The sequence below is a fragment of the Heloderma suspectum genome, chromosome 3 (genome assembly GCF_057233095.1).
Source record: "Heloderma suspectum isolate Gila_16-S chromosome 3, 16-S_ref, whole genome shotgun sequence".
Classification (NCBI taxonomy): domain Eukaryota; kingdom Metazoa; phylum Chordata; class Lepidosauria; order Squamata; family Helodermatidae; genus Heloderma; species Heloderma suspectum.
In genome coordinates this window covers 158,954,162-158,978,007 of record NC_139460.1, presented here as the reverse complement: position 1 = coordinate 158,978,007, position 23,846 = coordinate 158,954,162, and the positions used below count along the sequence as shown (strand labels likewise).

Sequence of the window (23,846 nt, the reverse complement as noted above, 5' to 3'; positions counted from 1 at the left end):
TATTAGCTACAGAGCCAAGGTCCTGCTGTCGGCATATAAAGCCCTGTACAGCTTGGGAACAGGTAACCTGGCAGGTCACCTTCCCCAATACAGACCTGTGTGATCATTAAGATCACTGGAGGAGGCCTTGCTGGTTGTACCATGACCTGCAGTTTACCATCTTGCAGCAACCAGGAAGCAGGCCTTCTCCATGGTGGCACTCACCTTATGGAATGACATCCCCCCCTGGTATTCGTGAGGCACCAACTTTAAGCGCCAACTAAAGACCCGTTTCTTTACCGAGGCCTACCCTAAGTAAGTGTGCTGCCCAATCTGTTTATTTGTAATTATGGCATTGTATTGGTTTTAATGTTTTTATTAATGTTATATTCATTTATTTATTTCCTTTATATCCTGCCTTTTTTCCTCTTGCAAGGAACCCAAGGCGGCTTACATTATCCTCCTCTTCCTCTCCCTTTTACCCTCACAACAACAACCCTGTGAGGTAGTTTTATAAATGTTTTAGCAATTATTATGTATTTTAATTGTATTTTAATATATAACATTTATTTTAATGTATTTTTTTCTTGTAAACCACTTAGAGAGACTTTAAAATATAGTCAGTGGTACATAAATCACCTTCTGTATTTTATCATATTGGTTTTACTGCTGTGTTTTTGGATTATTGTATTGTATTTTTTTATTGTACATTGACTAGGTAAGTTGTTTTATGTATGTTATAAATACCAATAATAAATAAATAAAATACATTTACAACAGGTAATATATTGATAGCCACTAACTGAAGGAGTGAGATGCCCATGATGAAAGATGGTTAATGAAGGTATGGGATATGGAAGAATGGTAAAATTAACAGAATATATACAAATATGAGATAGGAACAAAAAAAGCTATATGCATTCAATAGCACCTGTCACTTTAATATTTGATATATGTTAAGTAATGACAGATATATTGTGTATATTATGCATTATAGATAATGAAGAATTGTGAGGGTGTCCTTCCTCATTGTTTAAAGGATGCTGGGGTGGGGGTGCAGCTTTAATTTTCCCTGTCCCCCATACACCTCAGAGAAGAGTCAGGTTGCTTATTTCCATTCAGCCTAATTCCCAACTCTGGCACCTGAGGGCTTGCATCAGTGTGTTGCTTTTCTGCTACTAATGTCTTGCAACAGCATGAACACAGTGTGCATGCACACCGATTGTCTATAAACGGTTTTGGGGGGAAGGCACGGGGGCATTTAAAAATGCAGCAATTTCCCTGCATACCTTAGCCACTCCTGCCAGTGTGCTGGAACTCATTCTGACCCTCCCACCTATCCACACATGGCACAGTGTCTTTTAAAAGAAAGAAAGAAATTAAAAGGCCCTGTTTTATTTCTTTATTAAAATATTTCTATAGGCCAGGGATGGGCACCACGTGGCCAACAGGCTGCATGTGGCTCCTGCCACCCCCTGCTGCCCCTGTCATGCCCCCCAATTAAAAAAAAAAGTTTATAAAGAATGGCATCCATAGTGACTAAGGAGCTGTTTGCAAGCTAAATTTTGCCCTTTTGGTACTTCGTAGCTGCTTGTAGCATTATATAGCACTATGCAGCAGTTTAGCCCCTTTTAAACATTTGGAGGGGCACTCTTGTGGACTGCGGTGCCCCACGGAGTACAGCCCACGGGGGTACTGAAGGGGTGAAAATGGCCTCCAGACCTACTGCAGTTGCCCACCCCTGCACTAGATTCTCAAAGCAGTGTACTGTACAAAATTTAAAATACTTCTAAACCACAAAACTTAAAACATAAGTTTAAAAAGCAGGGCAACACAACACATGGAAATGAGAGCACTACTCAACTCATACCACCAGTCAATGGAAAGCTAGGCCAAATAAAAACGTTTTCACTGCAGGGGCCAATCTAATCCCTCACTTCTTGCCTTTGGAAGAGACTTCCACATACAGGTTGCTGCCACAGAAAAGGCCTTGCCCTTTGTTCCCACCAACCTAACCTTATTTGGTGGTGGGACATAGAGCAGTACGGGCATTATAAAAGCGTAATGAATGCTTAAGTTATTTATTACAAATAAAAGGAGAAGGGACACTCAGAAATGAAAAGAAACATGAATACACCTACTAATAAAAATATAAGACTAAGCATCTATTACTTGAACCACATGTTCATAGAACAGGCACTCTTTTTCATTAGAGCTACTTAGTTTTTAGATTAACAGTACAATCATGAAGCTGAATCATGAAATACTTTGGTTTGGTTCTAGTTCAGCTGTGTGAAACAAAGTGGTTTCTGTTTTTGTTATGGTATAAGCCAATAAATCAGCCTTATAAATAACCCGGGGGTTCACAACCCATGGCACACCCCAAGCCCTTTCTGGCAACCTCCTAAGACTTCTAGCCGCCACCATGAAAACTGCCTCTGCTGAAAAAACAATGGCAGCATGGTGCAAACTGGCACTAAGCCAGATTGCTGCTTTACCACTGCAAATGGTGGCAGCAGCAATTGGGTCAGGACTGCTGAGGTGGAGAGGAGGCTGCAGTGACCCCAAAGCAGTACCAGGACTTCCTGACCACACTGGACTTGGCTATTGGGGCCTAAACTCTGAAATAACTAGTCACCTGGTGATCAATTCCCACACAAGAAAGCTTTACAGAAGTCCAGAAATGGCTAACATCAATAGGTCAGTCTAGTTAAAAAAAAAAAAAAGTGGTGGGGGGATGTGACTTTTGTGGACTAAGTGAAAGGCTACAACAGAGCTTTGGGAACGCGTTCAACACCCCTCAGGACTAGGTCAGTTCATCTTCTCAAAGAAATTCTTAAACTTACTCTAGTCTTGCTTCCATTTTCCCTGCTTCTTCATAACACACAAACGTCAAGATTAATATGAGTTAAGGGAATACATAGATTTAAGATATTGGCCAGCCTGTTATCAATGCCAGGATTTTGTGGGAACTTGGAAACAGGCTTTAGAAGATTATTATCACTGCTGACTAGGGATGTACGAAAGTTCCACCACAGATCTTGGGGAGGCCAAATGCCAGAGCATTCGGCCCCCCGAAATCGGTGGCTGAATGGCCCCCCGCCCCCCCGGGACTTACCTTAGGCGGATCTCCCTGGCGGCAGCGGCGGCGGCAGCGGCTGGTCTTCCAACCAGCTGCTGCCGCTGCCATTTCCAGGTAAAAAAAACCAAAAAACAAAAAAAGTGAAAGGCTACGTAAAGATTTACATAGCCTATCATAGCTAGATTTTTTAAAAAAAACACTGTGATAGGCTACATAAATCTTTACATAGCCTATCACGGCTGATTAAAAACAAAAACAAAAAACGCGCGTATGCAAAAGGCGGCGCCCATGGGCGCCGCCATTTGCATTCCTTATTTTGGCACGTCTTCGTCTACATAAACATTTATGGAGACTAAGACGGCAAAAATAAGGGGAATGCAGATAGTGTAGATGCTACGCTATTTGCGTTCCCCTTATTTTCGCCGTCTTAGTCTACGTTTACGTAGACTAAGACGGCGAAAATAAGGGGAATGCAAATAGCGTAGCATCTACGCTATTTGCGTTCCCCTTATTTTCGCCACCTTAGTCTACATAAATGTTTACATAGACTAAGACGTGCCAAAATAAGGAACGCAAATGGCGGTGCCCATGGGCGCTGCCATTTGAGTACGCGCGTTTTTTTGGTTTTTTTTAAATCAGCCGTGATAGGCTATGTAAACATTTACGTAGCCTATCACGGCTGACTGCAGGGATGCAAACGGCAGCGGCTACGGCTGCTGCCATTTGCGTCCCTGCTAGCCAGCGGCCGGATGTCCGGCTGCTGGCGGAGCCGGCTGGTGGCTCCACAGAATCCCTGCGGAGCGGAGCCGGCTGGCCAGGATTCCGGGGCGGAGGAACGGAGCGCCTCCCCCCCAGCATCAGCATAATCCACGGAAAGGTAAGTACCTTTCATACATCCCTACTGCTGACTAGCTTGCTTCAACGTCTATCCCATTAGCCTCTAATGGCAGTTCCTTCCCATGTTGACCCAACCCAGTGATTTACTTGGATATTACAAATGGCACGTGGTGTACATCATGGGCTCAGATGCAGCGAACTGTCTAATATAATACCTATAGTACAATACCGATAATGACTGCAATATCATATCTACATAACCAATTCAATATAAGCATTAAAAGAGGGAGAATAAATTATTGATGGTTTTTCCTGTTTGTCTTCAATGAAATTTGAATTTTTGAAAGGACTTGTTGCTCCTTATTGTTTGCAGTGCAAAGCAATATTATAAAAATGCATATTTCTTAATGCAAGGTTTTCTTTCGGGGGGGTTTTTGGGGGGAGGGGTTGTACTGGCAGTAACACAGGGGAAATTTGCCAAATTAGCAGAGAGGGTAAATAACTCAAAACACAAATTGTCTCTCATGTTTTGGGGCAATCCTTATTCTAATTGTATATACATCAAACAACATGGTTTTTTTTTAGCCCTGCCTTTATTATACTTTGTTTCCAAAGCCAGTTGCTCCATCCTTTATAACCTCCATCACAACATATGCTAGCTATTATGCTATGGTTGCTTTTCCTATGCTATTAGAGACAACAACAGTTTTTAAGAAATAAGGATGACAAGAACATAATAGAAGAAATGTTCATTTTACCATTACTGGTTTAAACTTTTATGTTTCTCAGCTAGACAAAACCAAAAACAATACCATATTATCACTATATGAGCTTCGATCATTCCAGATGTCCTTACAGGGACCACAACACTGTAAACATTCGAAAAGGCTGAATGACAACAACATACACCAGTGGATTTCACTCTAATCAGGGAGTTCCTTGGTGAAATGTTCAATAATGGAACAAAGCTTCATAAATGACAATTTGTGCACCCTAACAAATCTAGCCCCATAATGTGCAACTGCAGGACAAGGCTGAGCCCATTCTAGGGGCACGTTCGGTTCACATGAGGGAAAAGCTAGTACAAAAGGCTAAGCCACTGCCCAATGTCAGTTGAGGTCCCATAATCTTTTGCAATATGCCAGGCTGCTTGGTAGAAAAATGAACATGGAAAGTGTTCCCTAAGGGGAGAGTGTTTGAAAACCATTTCTGTGAAACTGTTTTGCCATGCCTGTCAGTACATGCCAGGCTACTGTGACTCAAGGTGCAAGGATAGATATTATCCTCACCAGAACAGTATCACTAAGTTATTTTATCCCTTTCTTCTTTGTTAGAAGGTAAGCAGAATATTCTGCCATTAACTGCTGTGATGCTTGTTTGTCATGAACTTTAAGAGCTGCTGTTCAGTGTAGGATAGTATTATGAAAAGGCAACCTGAGCTTCACAGCATCCAATCTAGCCTTGGTGTTGCTGCAACAACTTACTCACCACACCTTAGGAAATAACACTCATGTACTGGTGATTATTCAAAAGGACATCGGGAAGATTACATGCCACAAGCCAAGCCTACAGGGAATTACAAGAGCTATTACTATGAATAACCTGATGGGAGAGATGGAGGAGTTACTATGGTCTTTAGTGAGTGTGCTGCCATTACTGCATTTAAGTTTTTTTTTAACATGCTAGTACGGCACTGACAGGTGAGCATAGGACTAGCTTACATTAATGGAAAGAGATGCAGTGATAACCAGATTAATTTAAAAATAAAAAGTCTAAATGCAGGGGAATAAAGGGGCGAAGGAGACCTGAAAGATGCACTGGTGATAATTTATTGCTCAATGTGTTCCAAGTATTAAAACTATTCCTCAGAGGTAACTTACTTTATTTCAAAGAGAAGCCAAAGATATCTTCCACAGCATCCCAAAATAGTGATGGTGTAGAAGACAGTTTTGGTCTCCCTTCGAAACCACTTGAAATGCCTTAATGAATGGTCCAGCCTAGCTTAGCTGGACCATAAGATTAGACTGCCCAACGGTTGTGAGTAACCTGAAGGTGAACAAGTAATGATCAAAAGGCAGACAGGAAATATTCTTTAGCACACAACTGAGGCATAAAGAGGAGCAAAGTTACTTCTGCAGTGATGTGAGTAAACAGAAGTTCTTTGGGCTGGTTATGAATGATTTAAAGAAGTCCAGAATTACAGAGTTACTGAAAATGTCACACCCCGATGTCATTCAGCCTGTGGACGGGTTGGAGGGAATCTGGACCATGATCCATCCAAAATTCCTCACCCCTAATTCTAGATCAGCCTTCCCCAACTTGATGCCCACCAACTCTCAACATCCCCCAGCTAGCATGGCTGTAGTCCAACATATCCGCAGGGAAGTAGGTCAGGGAAGGCTGATCTAGACAAACCACTTTAGTGCCACCGTCTCATTTTTCTTGACAAGATATTGTCTTCTATAACAAAGATTAATTATAGGTAGTATGAAACACCAAACAAATTTAATGTATGTGGAGCAGGCAGAGCACTGCATAAATTCTGCAATATCTCTATATTTGGGAGGCCTATCAGATACAGTTTTTAAGATCTTTCCATTCAAACCTGCTTGCACAGTGCAATTCTGGATGTGGAGCAGTATACAAATACTGTAAATAAATAGAATAAATAAAACTTATACATGTCTACTCAGAAGTAAGCCACACAGAGTCCAATGGCACTTACTCATAATAAGTTTGTATAGGACTGAAGCCTTAATTAACAACACCAACCTAAATTCTCACCAGATCTATGCAAAATATTGGAAAAGTGTCAATTGACCAGTATTATTCAGCCTTTGGGGAACTGGGACCAACCATTAACCTTAATCTGCAACCTGGAGATTATTCGCTTTCTTCTTCCTACTCTCTCTCTCTCTTAAATGATAGTGGAATTTCTGGGCTAAAACATCTTTGTTTGGGTCATGACCTGGTTGTGGGCTATGGCCTATGACCAACCAATTTAAGACAGATGCATTGATAGCAGGACAGTTCACTCATTATGCAGAGACACCCCCAATTAACTACTAAGTGACCCTCAAAATGAGCTGCAGCCTATTGTGGCTCCTTAGCTAGTGTGTCTTATGATACATGTTTGTCTTATTCACACTTTACACTTTTATATGTACATCTAAGATGTTAATGTGTGCAGTGGCCCTTTACCAAATATTACGGTTAGTGGGTAGAAGGGCAGAATAAGAAATATGATAAATTAGATACCTTAGCTGTTTGTGCTCTGACTGCTATGGCAATTTTTGATGTTACAATTTCACCTACCAAAATAAGAAAGCAAATCTCAATATAGACATTCTATATAATTCTCCAAGTATATTGCTTCAAATATAGGTAAGTATATGCATAATAGGCAGAGGAAGAAGAAGAACCTCTTTGTGAAGATAATTCCATGATCCAAGAGACAATTTAATTTTTTTCTCTTTATAAGTGGCACTCTCTCACAGTTCTTACATAGCTCTTGCTTCTACATAACCACGGAGAGGGCTATTCTATTCTGAAACCCATTTTTACATGCCCTTCTACTCACCAGTGAGTTTTCAGACTCTCTGAGGAAGTATTTAATGAATACAGGTGTGTGTGGGGGGGGGCATTTTGATATAGGGCATAAATCTTTTTGTGTACCTCTATTGAATCTACTTGTTTTCATTGTCCTCTGAATCCATAACAGTTTGCATAGTTCAAGTATGGGTGTATTGTTCTTACAGTGTTGTACTTATCCTTGAAAAATGAATCTCTAGTTCATAAATCTTATTATGTACTATGTTAAATTTTGTATAGCAGCAATCTTGCATTGTAACCATACCTTTGCTTTCCTCCATTACTATCTAATGCTACAATATTAACTACTTGATACATTACCTTGGGACATAGGTGGTCCCCTTCTCAAGTAATAGCCTTAACCTTTGCCTCTGAAAGACTAATCACTGTCCTTTTAGATCCATAACTTTTATAGAAATTGCTTTCTGCAAAGCACTTCATCACATTTCATCTTCTAATGCTTTTCTATTCTGACTTTAACTTTAATTTTCATTTTTATCTTCAGCATGGTCTCATCTTTTGAATTATCCTTCATATAAGATGGTATTATTACTTCAAATGAATGCTTTTACTACACTTGATTATGACCTATCCTTGCAGGGATGAGTTCAAACCTGTTTATCCCATGTTATCCATTAATATACATGCAGCTGGTTTTTGTTTACTGTTGGTACTTTTACGTGTATCTGCTTCTGTAATTCATTTTTTCCCCTTCAAAGCCTCTTTTACAAATTTCAAAAGCCAGATTTTGCAAATGGTGATGTTTACAAAGATAACTGTATTTATTTCAATAGTTACAAATAGAAGGCTATAACCTGCTGCAATTTTTGACAGATCAATAGAACTTTTGGGAAATACTGCACACATTTTTTAGATGGTAGTATTGTTATTGACTTGACAAGAAGCAGGATTAGACCTCTAGTTTTTAAATGTTGCTGTCACCCAAATGACTGAGAATATATAATAATATATTTGTGGGGGTTTTTTAAGATGTTGTGAGCCTAAAGAGATTTTTTTTATCACTTCAATTATAAAAACATTTAAAACATACAAACTTGTGCAACTTTTATTTTAATGAAGATGAGAAGTTCATTAAAGAAGATAAATATTTCATTAGATGTTAAATAAAACAAAGAGATTTTTTGGCTTCTCTCAGCACAAAATTCCTTTGAAAGATTAATTAATACATGCAAATTATGCAAATTAGACCCATGCAAATATTTTATGAAGACAATTAAGGGAACCATTAATTACTGCTTTTTTTTGCTTCAGTGAGATTCATTCATTTAATTTTAATTTCACTTTAACTGTTCTGATGTATAATCTTGCAGCTAAGAACTTTATCTTTCCTGGTGGGTCACTTAAACTTATAAATTTCATCAAGTGAGCAGCAACCAGAATCTGAACAGATACTCTCTGGGCTATGTTCAGTATCAAGAGAAATTTTTGACACAATGCACTTCGAGAAACTGGGAAACTGAAAGAGAATGTGAGCTCATTCTTGGACAAGGTTCAACTGCTGAAAAAGCAATTAATTTGCTTTGGCTGTGCTAATATAGGGGAATTAGAAAGTGTGACACAAGACAAATAGAAATAATTAGTTCTCCAAAATGATGTTCTCATTAATATGGTTTGAACAGTAGAAATAAAAAAACCAACATTATTGTGGCATGTCTGCATTCTGTCCCTAGCCACAGGAGTCAGAATAATGCAAGAAACAGCATTTTTTAACCTTTAAAAATCCCTACAGTAATAATTTTTGTTTTTAGTTTTCATTTTGGGAGTTTTCAAAAAGCATACAATAGATGTGATCCTTCATTCTAATAGCCACAAAATTCACCTAAAGGTTTTATGGCTGAAAATATAAAACAATGCAATCCTCTGCATGCCTTCTCAGAAGTACATCCTATTCAGTTCAATGTATGTAACAACCAGGTAAGCATGTGTAGGACTGCGGCATTAGGCTCTGAAATACAACTGATTTTTCTGTGTGTGTGTGTGTGTGTCTCACACACACACACACACACATATGCAGAGAGAGAGAGAGAGAGAGAGAGAGAGAGAGGGAGAGAGATGTATTGGATAAATCCCAACGTAGGTTTCAGCATTGTTTATTTAAATCAAATTTAATGGCATGTAGTAGGCAATAGTATATAATGTGCTTATATTGTTGTTTAAGCTGTAGTAGAAGTAGCATTATCCTATCAAAAGTTTCCTAATGCCCTCTTTTATATTTGATAGCATAGAAGTTTTCTACTTAGTGAGACTCTGAACAGACAGATACTTAGGGAAGTAAATGCCCTACCCCCATGTCTGGCTTGCCTGGCTGTGGGGGGGGGGCATTGTGGGTGGGTGGGGTGTGGAGACATTGCGGGTTGCCATTGGGCATTCCCCGTGGCGCCACTGCAAAGGGGAGGGGCTGGAGAGGCTTTTACGCTCTGCACCCCTCCCAATCTGTCTCTCGCTTGCACAGTTCCCTCCTGCCCCCCCCTCCCTTAAGCAGTGTGAGTGCTAACCGGTTGCCCTTTTGGGGGCCATGTAGGAATTTTTGGCTCACAGTCCAATTGGCTTGGCCTGTGCATCTTTTTGCCTACTTCACACTGTTAATGGGACTAGGCATGTCCTTTACGTAAATCTGGTCTGATTCTTTCTCAGTCTAGGTCACATTTCAGATGGTGGCTAGGACGGGCAAAGGAGAATGAGCTTAGGGATGGTGAGCATTCAGAGGCACCTTATGGTGACAGGTGATGCCTGACGCGTCCCGAACGGGTTTTGTGGCTCGGCGGGGGGATACGGGTTGACTGGGAGACTGACTCACCTCACTCACCCAGGAATTTGGCGGCCTGGGAGCAGGTGAAAGGGGAAGGTCTACCTCCCCCATAAGGGGCAGTCTAGAGGAGCGGCAATGCTGTCACACCACCCCTCAGGCTGGGTATGTTTTCGCCCCTAAAAGTGCCCCTAGCTGCTGGTACAGTCAGTGCCAATCCTAGGTTTCCCCTTTGCAGATATTTCAATAAATGTGGCCCAATTTCAATCCAAGCTGTTGTTGTCTGTCTCTTCAGTACCCCATCTCTGCTCACAAATGTTCTGCTGCTTTATCAATTAATTCATATTGCCAATCAGAGCAGGCAAGAATTTTCTCTTGTAGCAAATAATAAGCATTCTAGCCTGCTCAGATTAGAAATAAGAGAACAATCCTAACCCCCATTGTTGATGGCTGTAGGGGGCTAGGATGTTGCGGAGGTTTCCCTCTACTGGCAGAGAGGAATACCACCTGAAGGGGATGATTCTTCCATGGCGGAGGACCCCTGCTGTTTATGTGTGGGCAAAGATCTACCACCAGCAATTTTCTCAATGATGGTAGCAGGTGAAAAGCCCTGAAACAGGGCATGATGTAGGCAGGTCAGAACCAGCTTTAGATCTGTTGGATCCAAAGCTGCTCTGTTCCCCCAAGAGGGCCCCTTACCTATGCCAACCTGAAGCTGTCATAGGAAAATTCCCTCCTATTGTGACCAAAGGCAGATAACTTTTTTTTAACTGCTCCACCAGGGAGAGAAAAGAAAAACACCCACCGCCTTCTACCCTGACTGTTGCAAGCCAGCAGGGCTGTCGGTGAGGCGGTAAATCCACTTTGCTCCCCACCCAACTGCTAAAAGGTGCAGTCAAAAAAGTAGCAACCCTGACCTAGGCTGCAGTCATATACATACAGACAGCCCCATTGAATTCAGTGGTGCTTACTTCTGGGCAGACATAAATGGATTACAGTCTTAGTGATCATTCACATGATCAGTTCTGCCTGCTGCTGTTCCTGTGCAACTTCACATTGTTATCAATCTCCATGCTCAGGGACCCTGGCTTAGCAAGTTTCAGATACATGCACACGCAGGATAGCTTGGTGAAATCTGCACATGATCCAAGTGTCACAGCACCATATGTGATTACTGCATAAGTGAGGAGCTACTCCAAATGTTATTATAACAAACAGAAGCAGCCAACTGAAAATCTTGCTGTGCTGCCTCTTTTGTTAGACAAGGAAAACTAACCCTTATAAATAATAAATTCATCTATAATAGCCACTGAACATAGACATAATAAACAGTGAAGGAAAAACTGGGAAGAAATCTATTTAGACTGGAAATCAGATGATAAGTTTCTAATGATCAGATAAGTTTTTTTTTAAAGGATTACCCCAATAAGCAGCAGAGGGGAAAATAACATAATTAGCTTTAAGACAGAGCTTGACATATTTATGAGCCAGTATTTTGATGAGTTCCTCAGCTAATGTGTCAGCAATCACCTACAGAGGTTAAGAAATCCCTTTCTTCACTGAAGTTTTTTCCCCAACTTTCCCTCAAATAATCAGATTGTGAATTTCACTGCTGACAAGCTTCACACAACTGTGCAGCCTTAAAAAGAGAAACCAGTCACTCCACTGGTCTCTCTGTCTCTGTTTCTTCTAGTTGGCCTGAAGGTTTAAATCCTTCCTGGCCCAAAGCAGTTTTCACTATCACTTAAAATATCCTTTATCCAGCCTTTGTTCCGCCACAGATTTCGGGGGGCCAAATGCACTGGCATTCGGCCTCACCAAGATCCGTGGCAGAATTCTCTGACATCCCTAATCCCAATGTCGTTTGGTGAAAAAAAGTTTAAAGTTTAAAAGTATTTCTGCTTAACACCTCCTCCTCGCCCCAAGTAGAAAGTAAGGCAAATGCATCAACTACATAAAATTCCTGTTGAACTTTAATGGGAGGAAGATATTGCTCAGAATGTTTTCCTACAATGTTTCTTGGAAAAACAGAACCATTTAAACTCTGCATTCTGTACATGGCAAACCCTTACGGTGCTACTCTCACACAAAAAATTATTTGCTTTGTATTGTGCTGCTTCATGTCTTCTAATAGGAAATGCATGTGGGGTAACTGTTGCCAGGACTGTAGCTCAAATGGGGATGCCAACTAATCAGAGGGAGTATCCCCATGGTTGGCAGAACAAAGTTTACAGAAGGGCAAAAAAACCTCATAAAAAGACAAAGGGGGAAACAAAAAACAAACCAAAACCCCCAATGAGTAGTATCAGTAACCATGGAATGGAGAATGACAGCTGGAAAAGATTTTTTAAAACTTATTTTTTATTATAACATTTCAATAAAAGACAAGAAAGGAAGGGGGAGAAAAGAAAGAAATGTGGCTACATAGATTAGAATATATCAATTTCAATGCATACATATGATATATATATATATATATATATATATATGGAGAGAGAGAGAGAGAGAGAGAATATGAAAATACAGGTTTCTAAGAGCTATACATAAACTTTAACAAAAACAGGCTAAGTATCCAAATAAGTATCCTTTAACAGGTAGCATCTATACTGGAAAAGAAAAACGAAATACAGGGGAGGGGAGTAGAATGCTCTGCTTGTAGGGAATGGAACGCTGAAGAGGAGCACTACTTTTAGGAGGGAAGATACACTGCAGTGCTTTGTTGCAGTCCCACTCATATCCTCTAATGCAGAAGAGGATGAAATTCTAGATAGAAAGATCAAAATGTCTTGATGCCAGAATGTTGAGGAATTTATCAGATGGTGTGATAAGCAGCAAGGCATTGTTGGGAGCAGAACAGACAATCCAACATGCCCATAGACTAAAGTTATTTAAAGTAGTTATAGGCAAGAAAATGAACTGTAAGCCTTCCTTCTTTTGGAAATAGATGCATGAATGTGAAAAAATTGTGTAACTAATCTTAGTATAGTGACTAAGAGCACAATCCTATGCATGTTTATACAGAAAAAAAGTCCTACAACTCCCAGCTGGCTAGGGAATGTTGGGAGCTGTGGGGCTTTTTTTCTGTATAAACAAGCATAGGATTGTGCCCCAATATTCTTTTTCTCATGAAATACCTGACGTATTCAATATTTTCAGTGTTCTTGAACATCCCACTCGACTTTGCCGAACTTCTGGCATTGATTTTGCCCATATATTTTTGTCGTGTCTTAGAATACCATATATGAGAAGAGGTCCAATTGATTAATCATTTATTTCACCAGAAGGGCAATGAGAAGGTACAGTCAGGTCCAGAAATATTGGAACAAGGATAACTGTTTTGGCAGTTGGCCTCTGTACACCACCACATTGAAGTTGAAAGGAAACACACCCAGATGGGAGCGAAGTCAGGACTTTCAGCTGTAATTCAAGGGATGTGACAGAAGTGGGGCACTACCCATTCAGGAAGTACAGCCAGTGGCATACACACACCCCTGTCGTTGGTGGCTCATAAGTAATGGAACAAACCAACATCATTTTAAACTTAAGGGTCGCCTTTAATACCTGGATGAAAATCCTTTGCAGTCAATGACTGCCTGAAGTCTGGAACCCATGGACATGCCCCAATGCCGGGTTTCCTCCCTCGAGATGCTTTGCCAGGCCTTTACTGCAGCTGCCTTCAGCTGCTGCTTGTTTGTGGGTCTTTCTGCCTTAAGTCTTGTCTCCAGTAAGTAAAAAGCATGCTCTATTGGGTTGAGATCAGGTGACTGACTTGGCCATTGAAGAACATCCCACTTCTTTGCCTTGAAAAACGCTTGGGGAGCTTTTGCTGTATCTTTTGGGTCATTATCCATCTGCAATATGAAGCGGCATCCTATTAGTTTGGCAGCATTCGGCTGAATCCGAGCAGAAAGTACAGCCCTATACACTTCAGAATTCATCCTGCTGCTTTGATCAGCAGTCAGGTCATCAATAAACACCAGTGGCCCGGTTCCATTGGCAGCCATACATGCCCATGCCATAACACTGCCTCCACCATGTTTGACAGATGATGTGGTCTGCTTTGGATCATGAGCTGTTCCTTTCCTTCTCCATACTTTTCTCTTCCCATCATTCTGGTACAAGTTACTCTTGGTTTCATCACTCCAAAGAATCTTATTCCAGAACTGGGCAGGCTTTTTACGGTGTTTGCTGGCAAAGGCTAATCTGGCCTGTCTGTTCTTGAGCGTTACCAGTGGTTTGCACCTTGTTGTGAAGCCTCTGTATTTGCATTCATAAAGCCGTCTCTTAACTGTAGATGTTGACAATGACATGCCTACCTCCTCAAGAGCGTTCTTGACCTGGCTAGATGTTGTGAAAGGGTTCCTCTTCACCATGAGCAGCATTCTGTGGTCATCTGCTTTAGTTGTCTTCCATGGTCTTCCAGGCATTTTGCTGTTGCTGAGCTTGCCAGTTGATTCCTTCTTTTTACAGGATGTTCCAAACTATTGTGTTGGCCACTCCCACTGTTTTTGCTATCTCTCTGGTGGGTTTATTTTGTTTCCTCAGCCTAATGATGGCCTCCTTCACTCACATGGACACCTCTTTGGACCTCATGTTGGTAGTTCCAGTGAACAGCTACCAAATGCAAATGTAACACTCAGAACCACCTCCAGGCCTTTTCTCTGCTTGATTGGTCATGGAGTACCCAGGAAACAGGCCTCACCTGGCCATGCAGCTGCTTGTCAGCCATTCGTTCCATTACTTATGAGCCACCAGCGATGAGTGTGTATGTATGCCACTGGTTGTCCTTCCTGAATGGGTAGTGCCCCACTTTTGTCAAACCCCTTGAATTACAGCTGAAAGTCCTGACTTCGCTCTCATCTGGGTGTGCTTCCTTTCAACTTCAGTGTGGTGGTGTACAGAGGCCAACTGCCAAAACAGTTATCCTTGTTCCAATATTTCTGGCCCTGACTGTCTTTGATTTCATGCATCTTCAGGAATGTAAGTGATAAAAACAGGTGCAAACGGTACCATGTTATTATTTCTGGTTAATTGTGGAACATTTTATGTTTGCAACCCTGAAAGAGGGTCCTTTCAAAGAAAGTGAAATGACTGTGTTAGTATGCTTTAACTCTGCCTCTGGCATTGCTTTCATAGGTGATAAATAGTATGACTGTCTATTTTAAAGTTGTAGCTAACAATGACCTATGAACACTGTGAAACAATAGCCTATTTATAGGTTACTGCCAGCAATCAATACCACCTTTTGTTTAACTTAATCAAAGTTGTCTTTAATTGATTAGCTTGGGTTGAAAAGCTGCCAAAATACCAGACTGCTGTGCCAGGAGACAGGAAACAAATTTATTATTGTTTAGTTTCTGTGCACTGCAGTATAATTCCACTGTTTATTCTTTGTTAAGAAAAAATGCAGTATGTGAAGTAAAGTACATAATTACTGCATGTTTTCCTACTGACTGTTTGGGTATCAATTATAAAAGAGACAGACAAACCAGATAAATGTTTCAAGGCCATACATAGACTGCACTATTAGTTTTTGTCATCTTTCTAAAACTTTTAAAAGATTGAGCTATGCAGAATTGTTCATGAGAGCCAAAAGGAAAACAAACGAACAGGTGAGCTAGAATAAGACAGCTGCTAGAACATAAAATGTATCAGATCTACTTCTTTAAGAGTAGGGCATTTTGAACAGAGGACCTACCTGTTTATATCCCCACTTTCAGAGAGATTCTAACCTCTCCAAAAATGATGGGCCTGAAATCTTGAAAAAGGTGTGAAGTGACCATTCTGTATGGATTCAAATGGTAGCTGAGGCAAACGTTTGCCAAAGTTTCACATCTGAATTCAACTGTTCATTTGAATGTGAAACTTAGCACTGTTGGGTTGATGGCTTTAATTCTGTCAAGTGTCGAACATAGAATCTCATAAACGGCCAACTGTTACATATTGTAAATACTAAATACTGAAGTGAAATATTGAAATGGACTATCTGTACAGGTATTCTGAGAAAAAAAAATCTTATTCATTATTGGTAAAACAAAACAAAACAACGATTTTGCATTTTTGAGTCCAGCCAAAATCAGTGCTGGATTTACTAAACTGACATTATCTCATCAAGAGCTGAGCAGATGCTAGCTCATATGTAACTCATCAAAACATACTAGACTTTATTGTGAGTAAAATGGGTACAAGATGAAAGAAGTAGCTAGCCCTTTGTGTGGGGGGGGGACACAGGGGGAGACAATAAATTTTATCTAGGAGAGGAGTCAAGCATGCCAGGAGAGCATTTATACCATACTTTATTTTTGCTTTTGTATAGTGAATTGTGTCAACTATTCTTTTGGTTACTGATATTCCGAGTGTATCTTTAAAATAATAAATCACCCTGCTTGAATTTGTGGTTTCTGCTAACCTGAACAATAGGGTGTTTGGATTCATGCCACCAATTCAAACGAAGAAATAAAGTATTGTATTGTTATTAGTACAGTGAGACTCCCTGAAACTTGGGGAAATTTAAGAAAAGAACCAGAGAGAATCTCAGGAGTTCTGAGGACTCAATAATCCCGAGGGAAGGAATGAGGGTTAAACAGCCAGAGACCGTTAGATAGAAGTTCACTATTAGCTTTCTGGCAGTGGAAGAGTTGAAGTATAAGTCTATATTTACAGTACAGGTGGGCAAACCTGTTAGATTAAAGACTGCTTTTGATGTTAGGTGACCTGTCAGTGGCCACACATCTAAAGGGAGGGTGCCAAAGTCAAAAGAGATGGGGACAGAGCCAAACTCTTTTAATGTACGTAGATTTTAACTTTCCCCTTTTCCTTTAATTTCCTTTAAAATGTGGAATTTCCCTTTGTATTACATTCCACTCTCCATCCCGTTCCTTTTCCTCCACCCCTACCTCTTCCAGCAGGTATATCTACTTTGTTGTGTGGACCCTACTTTTCAAGGTCCTGCCAGTGACACCACTAGGAGCAGCCACCACCTCCAGCTGACATGGAGGGCAGACACAGAGAGGCCTCTAAGAGTGGGTGCCAGATCATCTTCTAACAGATGATTTGGCTTCTGCATTCAGAGGGCATGAATCATTGAGCCCTCTGAGAGTGGATGCCAGAGCATCTCTGACAAGAAGTTATCAGAGGGCCTGGCAGGAACAGTAGCAGTAGCAGGAAGGCCAAAGGCAAAGGCAGCAGCAAAAAAGCAGCAGTAGGAGAAAATTGTGGTGGCAGTGGGGAGGGACAGGAGGCCGCAATTTTCCTCCTTGAGGGAAAGGTGGAAGAAACAGCAATGGCAGCTGCAGTTGAGGTGACAGAGGCCATGTTTCCCATCAGTGGAGGTGGAGGGTGGAGAAAGGACAGAGAGGTGGCCACAGTAGAGGCAGCAAAGGATATGATTCCCATTATTTGTGTGTGGGGGGGATGGCAGTACAAGCAAAGTACCTGAGAAAAAGGTGGAGGAAGAAAAATATGGTGGCAATTCAGTGGCAAGCCTTGGCAAATAGTAGCAAGCCACAGGTCACCCATCCCTGATCTATAGTGATAGAAGAGGGCAGAAAACATTTTCCTCATGAGATCTAGTGACCTGAGATTTCAACCTGCTAAATTAAGGAAGTCAGCTACTATAGATGTCAAATATAGTGATCAATTATTTAGCGAATATTCAGGCATTCAGAGAGTATCTGGTGAATATTCAGCACCAAAATTTATGGAAGGAAAATTTTGAGGACAGTGTTTGCTTAAGCTTAGCTTAAACTCCAAACCTTTTCAGTTAGGAAAAAATACAAAGATCCTATGTAACCTAATTACCCATATTTTCAAAGACATTACTTGTTACTGATTTTTTATTTAAAACATTGTTGGGTTGTTTTTTTCCCCAAAATTTGAACTTTTTTGATGGGATGATAAAGGCAAAGGGATAAAAGGAGTCTGGGGATGATCTATCAACTGTATAGGCAACTCAACATCGGTAGGGGCAGGACTGGGTTGCCTATACAGAGATGCTGAGAAGATGGTAGCTGTGGAGACAGTGAGCATGAGAGATGGCTGGTGTTTTCTACACGAACATGTTCTTTGTATATGAAGCACCCCAGATTCAATCTCTGGCATTTCCAGATTAAGATATTCAGGAAATTCAGAACTAGAAGATTTTGGGTGATCAATGTAATTAAATACCCTGTATGGTTTCAGCAGATGTCAAGCATTATGAAATCTGTCTTTTTCCCATATGCATGATGGCTTAGGATTGGGGTAGCTTGGACTATAGATGTTGTACCATAACTGTAGCTGTCACTGTGGCAGCTAAAGTGGCCTTCCGAAGTTGGCAGATGGAACTAGATGAAGGGTATCAATAAGACCAAGGGTCTTATCAGGCACTTTAGGAGATCACAGTGTGGCTTGTGATTGCACGGAGAATTTGGAGTCTTCAAATAAAGGCAATATAATTTTCTTTGGAAATGTGATACTGAGGTCAGAGGCCTGGTGCTAAGGCCCACTTTAATTTTCCCCAAATAGGCTGTCTTTCCCTTTTGAGAAACAATGGTAATGAGTGCTATTCTTTATCTCATTTATATTTTATGGCCTTATAAATCCTCCTTTTCTTTTGCCAGATTCCTAAAATTCTTCAAAGCAGGGAGTCAAATAATTAAAACCTTGAGTATAGAATGCCGTTCAATATACTCCAACTTTCCCTTTGCCAAGCTCATAGTTCATTAGGTATTAGTTCCCCTTTTTATGAAAACTACACCCCTTATTAGCATTTGCTTGTCCTGTCTTTGTTCTTTACAATTAAAAATATATGTAAAGAAAGTATGCTGTGAGTCATCTCAAAATGTTGTAATTCCTAGGAAACTTCTGACCTTATCAAGATGGACATATAGAAGATTAACATACTAAGCAATGCAAGGGTTTGTTCTTCACCACAACAACATGTTCTTGATTGACCCCCAAAAGCCACTGAAGTAAAATTGCAATTTATTTATTTACAATAAATGCCTAACATTACCTCATTGCAGACTGGTACCGTAAACGTATTTCCTCACTGTAGTGCCTCCACAAATGAGGATATTTCAGCACTCCACACAACTTATTGAACTGTCTTAAGGGTTAGGTTCTCAACACATGGGATAAGATATTGGTCTTCATTATTTCATCTGTTTGAGGGCACAGATTTCATTTGAGAAATGTGTGTTCATGTTTAGGTCCCTATTTTGAGGCTGTTGGGGTGAAGGTGAACTCACCTACTCCCTTTCTGTCTCTGTATGTGTGAAGTGTGGAATGTGGTGTGAGCTGGTTTTATGGATAGTTGCACTTGGGATCACTTTCTATTCTTCTGTCATTGTAATTGTTGGTACTTTATGAAGGATCAGTTCACATTTTTGTTTCGGTGGCTCGCCATTGTGGGTGGACGATTAATCTTGGGATTTAACTGATGTGGAGCTGATGGTTGGTGTCCAGTATTGGTGGAATTCATTGTTTTGGTTGTGAAATTACAGATGTGGCCTCTACTGACTGGGGTGTTTGGCCTTTCAACTAGGGTGACCACATGTCAAAGAACTTATGAATTAAAAAAAGACTCACAGCTGTGCCAAAGCAACAGTGTATTCATGCAGATGGCTGCTACTATATGGTGCTGAGATGAGTCCTCCTGCCACTGAAAGGCCATCAGCTGTGCCACTGCATTGAGGTTGGGGCCCTTTCGCCTCATTTGCAGGGCTTTGAAAACAGAGCACAGGAACACAGGATTTGGTTGTTACTTGGTTCTTCTTTTTAAATAAAATACAAATGCTAACATGTTCACGTTTCCAAATGAGATGGATTTTGCTAGCAGAGTGTGACTACAGCCGTGCAAATGTACAGACTCCCTACTTAGGCTGTGATTAGTATGCATATGTCACAAATAAGAGATGCCATAAGCTTTTTCTTATAGCAGACAGATAGCCTATTTGTGATCATAGCTGTCAAGTTTGTTAAGCATATTTGTTCAGTATAAAACTTTTCCTTTCCAATATGCTGCAAAGTGCCAGGTAGCAGAAGAAGAGCAAGCTTCTTGTAAAATGAACATATCACAGGCAGTTTATTAAAAAAAAACAACACACCCAAAGACATGACAGAGAGGTAAGCTTTCAAATATAAAACAAGTATGTTGCGGAAGAATTGCACACAAACAAATGCTCATTTACTCAGACTATTATACTCATTAGACTTGTTTAATAATAGATTAAAAGGATTGCAAATCCGTTTAGAAAACAATTCAGCTTACACTTTCAGTCAAGTGGCTGAGGATTTATTGGAGCAATTCTTATGCCTGCTAGAGGCAGCTCCTAGCAAAGTTTGGTTTTAACCTTTAAAGTCTTCAGCAGTTTAGACCAACATGCCTAAGACAAGGACTTGTTCTTCCTTTACCAGGAGTATCAGAATAAGCAGAGTATGCATGTCTAAACCCACAGATTGCAATGAGGTTAGGCACAATGAAGTCTGCATAGGATCAAGATGTAATAATATAAATTCTAAAAAGTCTGAGAGTTACCTACCATTAACTGAAGATATCTTCCCATATCAATATGTTGAGTCTTTAAAACAATAACAGTTTCTTAACAGCTGCTCCACAAACATGAAATTCCTTCCCAACAGACTTACCAAAGATAAGCAAATTGCAGGCTTGTTTGTTTGGGTGTGTTTGTTTGGAAGGTCTTGATTTTTTTGGAGAAATCCAGAAATAAAATATAATTTTAGAGTTGATATGACCAAAATTCCTGCTCCCCCACCACGTATGGCAGAAATGTAGCTTAACACCTAGCCACTCTCAAACCCAGCTCAAGCATTTCAGAATCTAAGATCTACTTCCACTATACAATTATTTTGTATTCTTATTAGTGCTATGTCTATGTCTCCCACTGCAGTTACAGCCTTAGACCAAACACAAGATCCTCAACCTTGAAACGTCCAGGTTCTGTGGCCCCAAGGCCACCTTTTTCTGTCATAATCTCTGGGTTAGTGTGCTCTCCCCTTATTATCCCCTCCTACAAATCCAGCTCCCAGATATTTTCAAGGAAACTAGATATACATTAGTGATTGCCAGGCATGCTTCCTGCTCCCAAGCCTATGCTCCTGTCAGGGTTTAAATTGTGGTCTAAAAAACTGAGGTTCTATGTATTATGAAATAAATAATGTGTTCTAATTGTGTTTTTATTATTTTGTAAAGTGTTTTCAATCTTTTATGTACTTTGTTTATGGGATGGCATAGAAGTACTGTAAATATATGAATAAAACTAAATTACAACTTTTGAAATCCTCTAATACTATTTTGCTACGATGTTGGAAACACTAAGTCACCTGAAAGTAACTGTTTTCCTTTACTGGTCAGCTGACTTACAGATTGTGTTGTGAAACATTACCTTAATTGCAAAATAGTACCCACTAAGCAATATATTTGATATTTGCTTCACCAGCTCCTAGGATGTGGGGGAAAGGGTCCATCCCTTGGTCCAGCTCCATACCTGGAACCAGTGTGGTGTAGTGGCGAGAGTGTGGGACTGGGAGCCGGGAGATCCGGGTTCTAGTCCCCACTCAGCCATGGAAGCTCACTGGGTGACTTTGGGCCAGTCACAGACTCTCAGCCCAACCTACCTCACAGGGTTGTTGTTGTGAGGCTAAAATGGAAGGATTATGTACGCCGCCTTGGGTTCCCTAAAGAGGAAAAAAGGCGGGATATAAATGTGATAGATAGATAGATAGATAGATAGATAGATAGATAGATGATATTTTTGAACTACAACTTCCAGCGTTCCTAACCATTGGCCATGCTGGATGGGGCTATGGGAGTTGAAGTCAAAAACAACTGGAGGAAAGGCTGGTTGCTATCCAGTCAGTCATTATGGATGCCTCCTCTGCCTGTTTTAGGGTACTGTAGAAATTGAAGCAGCAAAAGTCACTTCTATCAACTTGGGTATGATGGCTCAATAGACTTGGGTTGCCAGGCTATTAGAAAATATAAGAAACAAAAGTATGAATGATATGGCACACTAAGTAGTGCCCTGTATGAACTGAAGCTTGCAGAAGAGATGTTAGTTAAATTAAATTTCAGCTGAATCTCAAAGAGACAAAAGTGTTGATTGTGGGCAATCTGGTTGGTTCAAGAGAGATGAGTTTGCCTGCTCTTGACCGGGGTCACATTATCCTTGAAGGGGTTGCTCCTAAGTATCGCTCCTGGATTCTTGGTGACAGCTGTAAATGGCAACACTTTTTGCCAAGGTGGACTGATAAGCCATCTGCTACTAGTCCTTGAGGGTGGTGGCCTGGCCACATGCTCTAGAAACCTACTGTAGTAGCTTACTATTCTGCACTCTATGCGGGGTCATCTCTGAAGAATGAGGCATCTACCGATAACAGCTCATCCAATGACAGGGCCTGGATCCAGAGAACATATTAAACCTGCTTTGGTTCAGCTCATCTGCAGTGGCTGGCTGCTTGCTACTGCTCATGGTTCAAGGTTTTGAACATGAACTTTCAAGCACTAAATGGCCTGGGTCCAATGTATCTGCAGGGATGCTTCCTCTTGTGTGAACCTCCATGTTCTTTAATACCTATTGGTGAGAAAAACCTCCTTCATTTTCGACAAGATACCCTAACACATTCAGTATTTTGGAAGCAAAAGAGTAATGACTCTTGATAAAAAGGCAGCTGTCTTATCAGCACTCTGATTTATGTATAGCCAAGAGGAGTAGCATATATGTTGCGTTACTTCCATGCTGAATAAATTTATGACAGAGAGACCATGTAAGCTGTTTTTATGTAACCTCCTAGATTATAATCATCTAGATGAGATATGAGGTCATTCTCTGATTTGGTCTGAGATCTCCAAATTTTCCTACTAATCTCAAAAGAGAAGAGAGAGATGGGGGATTTTGATGGTTTGTTTATGCATCTAGCATAAAGCTCACTGATATTTGTCAAAGTGCTGGACCCCTAAAACCTATGTCATGGAGTATCATACATTTATTCATTACCTTTATACCCCATCCTTTCTCCAAGGAGCTCAAGGCAGGATACACAGTTCTCCCCTCTCTGCTACTATACTCACAACAACCCTACAAGATACGTTAGGCTGAGAGATGGTGACTGGCCCAAGATCCCCACGGCTGAGCGGGGAGCTGAACCTGGATATGCTCAGTTCCAGTCAAATACTCTAACCACTACATTAAATTGGCCCTACTATGAAGTAAACATGCTTAGGATTGGGCTGTGAGGACTACAGAATAGGAGCACCAGACAGAGGGGAAACAGTTCTGGACTGTGTGTCCAAAATGGTTATAAATTACTTACTTTATCTTGATTTTTAATATTGGTTTCTTGGACCTGAATACAGGGGCTACAACCCAACCTAGAATTAAGCACACATGCCCACTGAAATCCAGGGTCAAATCCAGAGAATGTTACTTGTCTTTAGGTTCCACTGAAAACAATGAGACAGTCCCACTGATTTCATTGGGATAAAGAATGTGTAACTTTCCATGGATTGGGTCCAGTGAGTTTATGTAATTCTTTGATGGACTGTGGCCAATTTATTTATTTATTTATTTACAATATTTATATACCACT

General features: G+C 40.6%; 1 protein-coding gene across 3 annotated transcripts in view; it reads right to left on the bottom strand.

Annotated features, from left to right (window-relative positions):
• Nucleotides 1-23,846, bottom strand: part of DACH1 (dachshund family transcription factor 1) — a 525,454-nt gene that overhangs the window by 35,668 nt on the left and 465,940 nt on the right. The gene's annotated exons all lie outside the window — the stretch shown is intronic.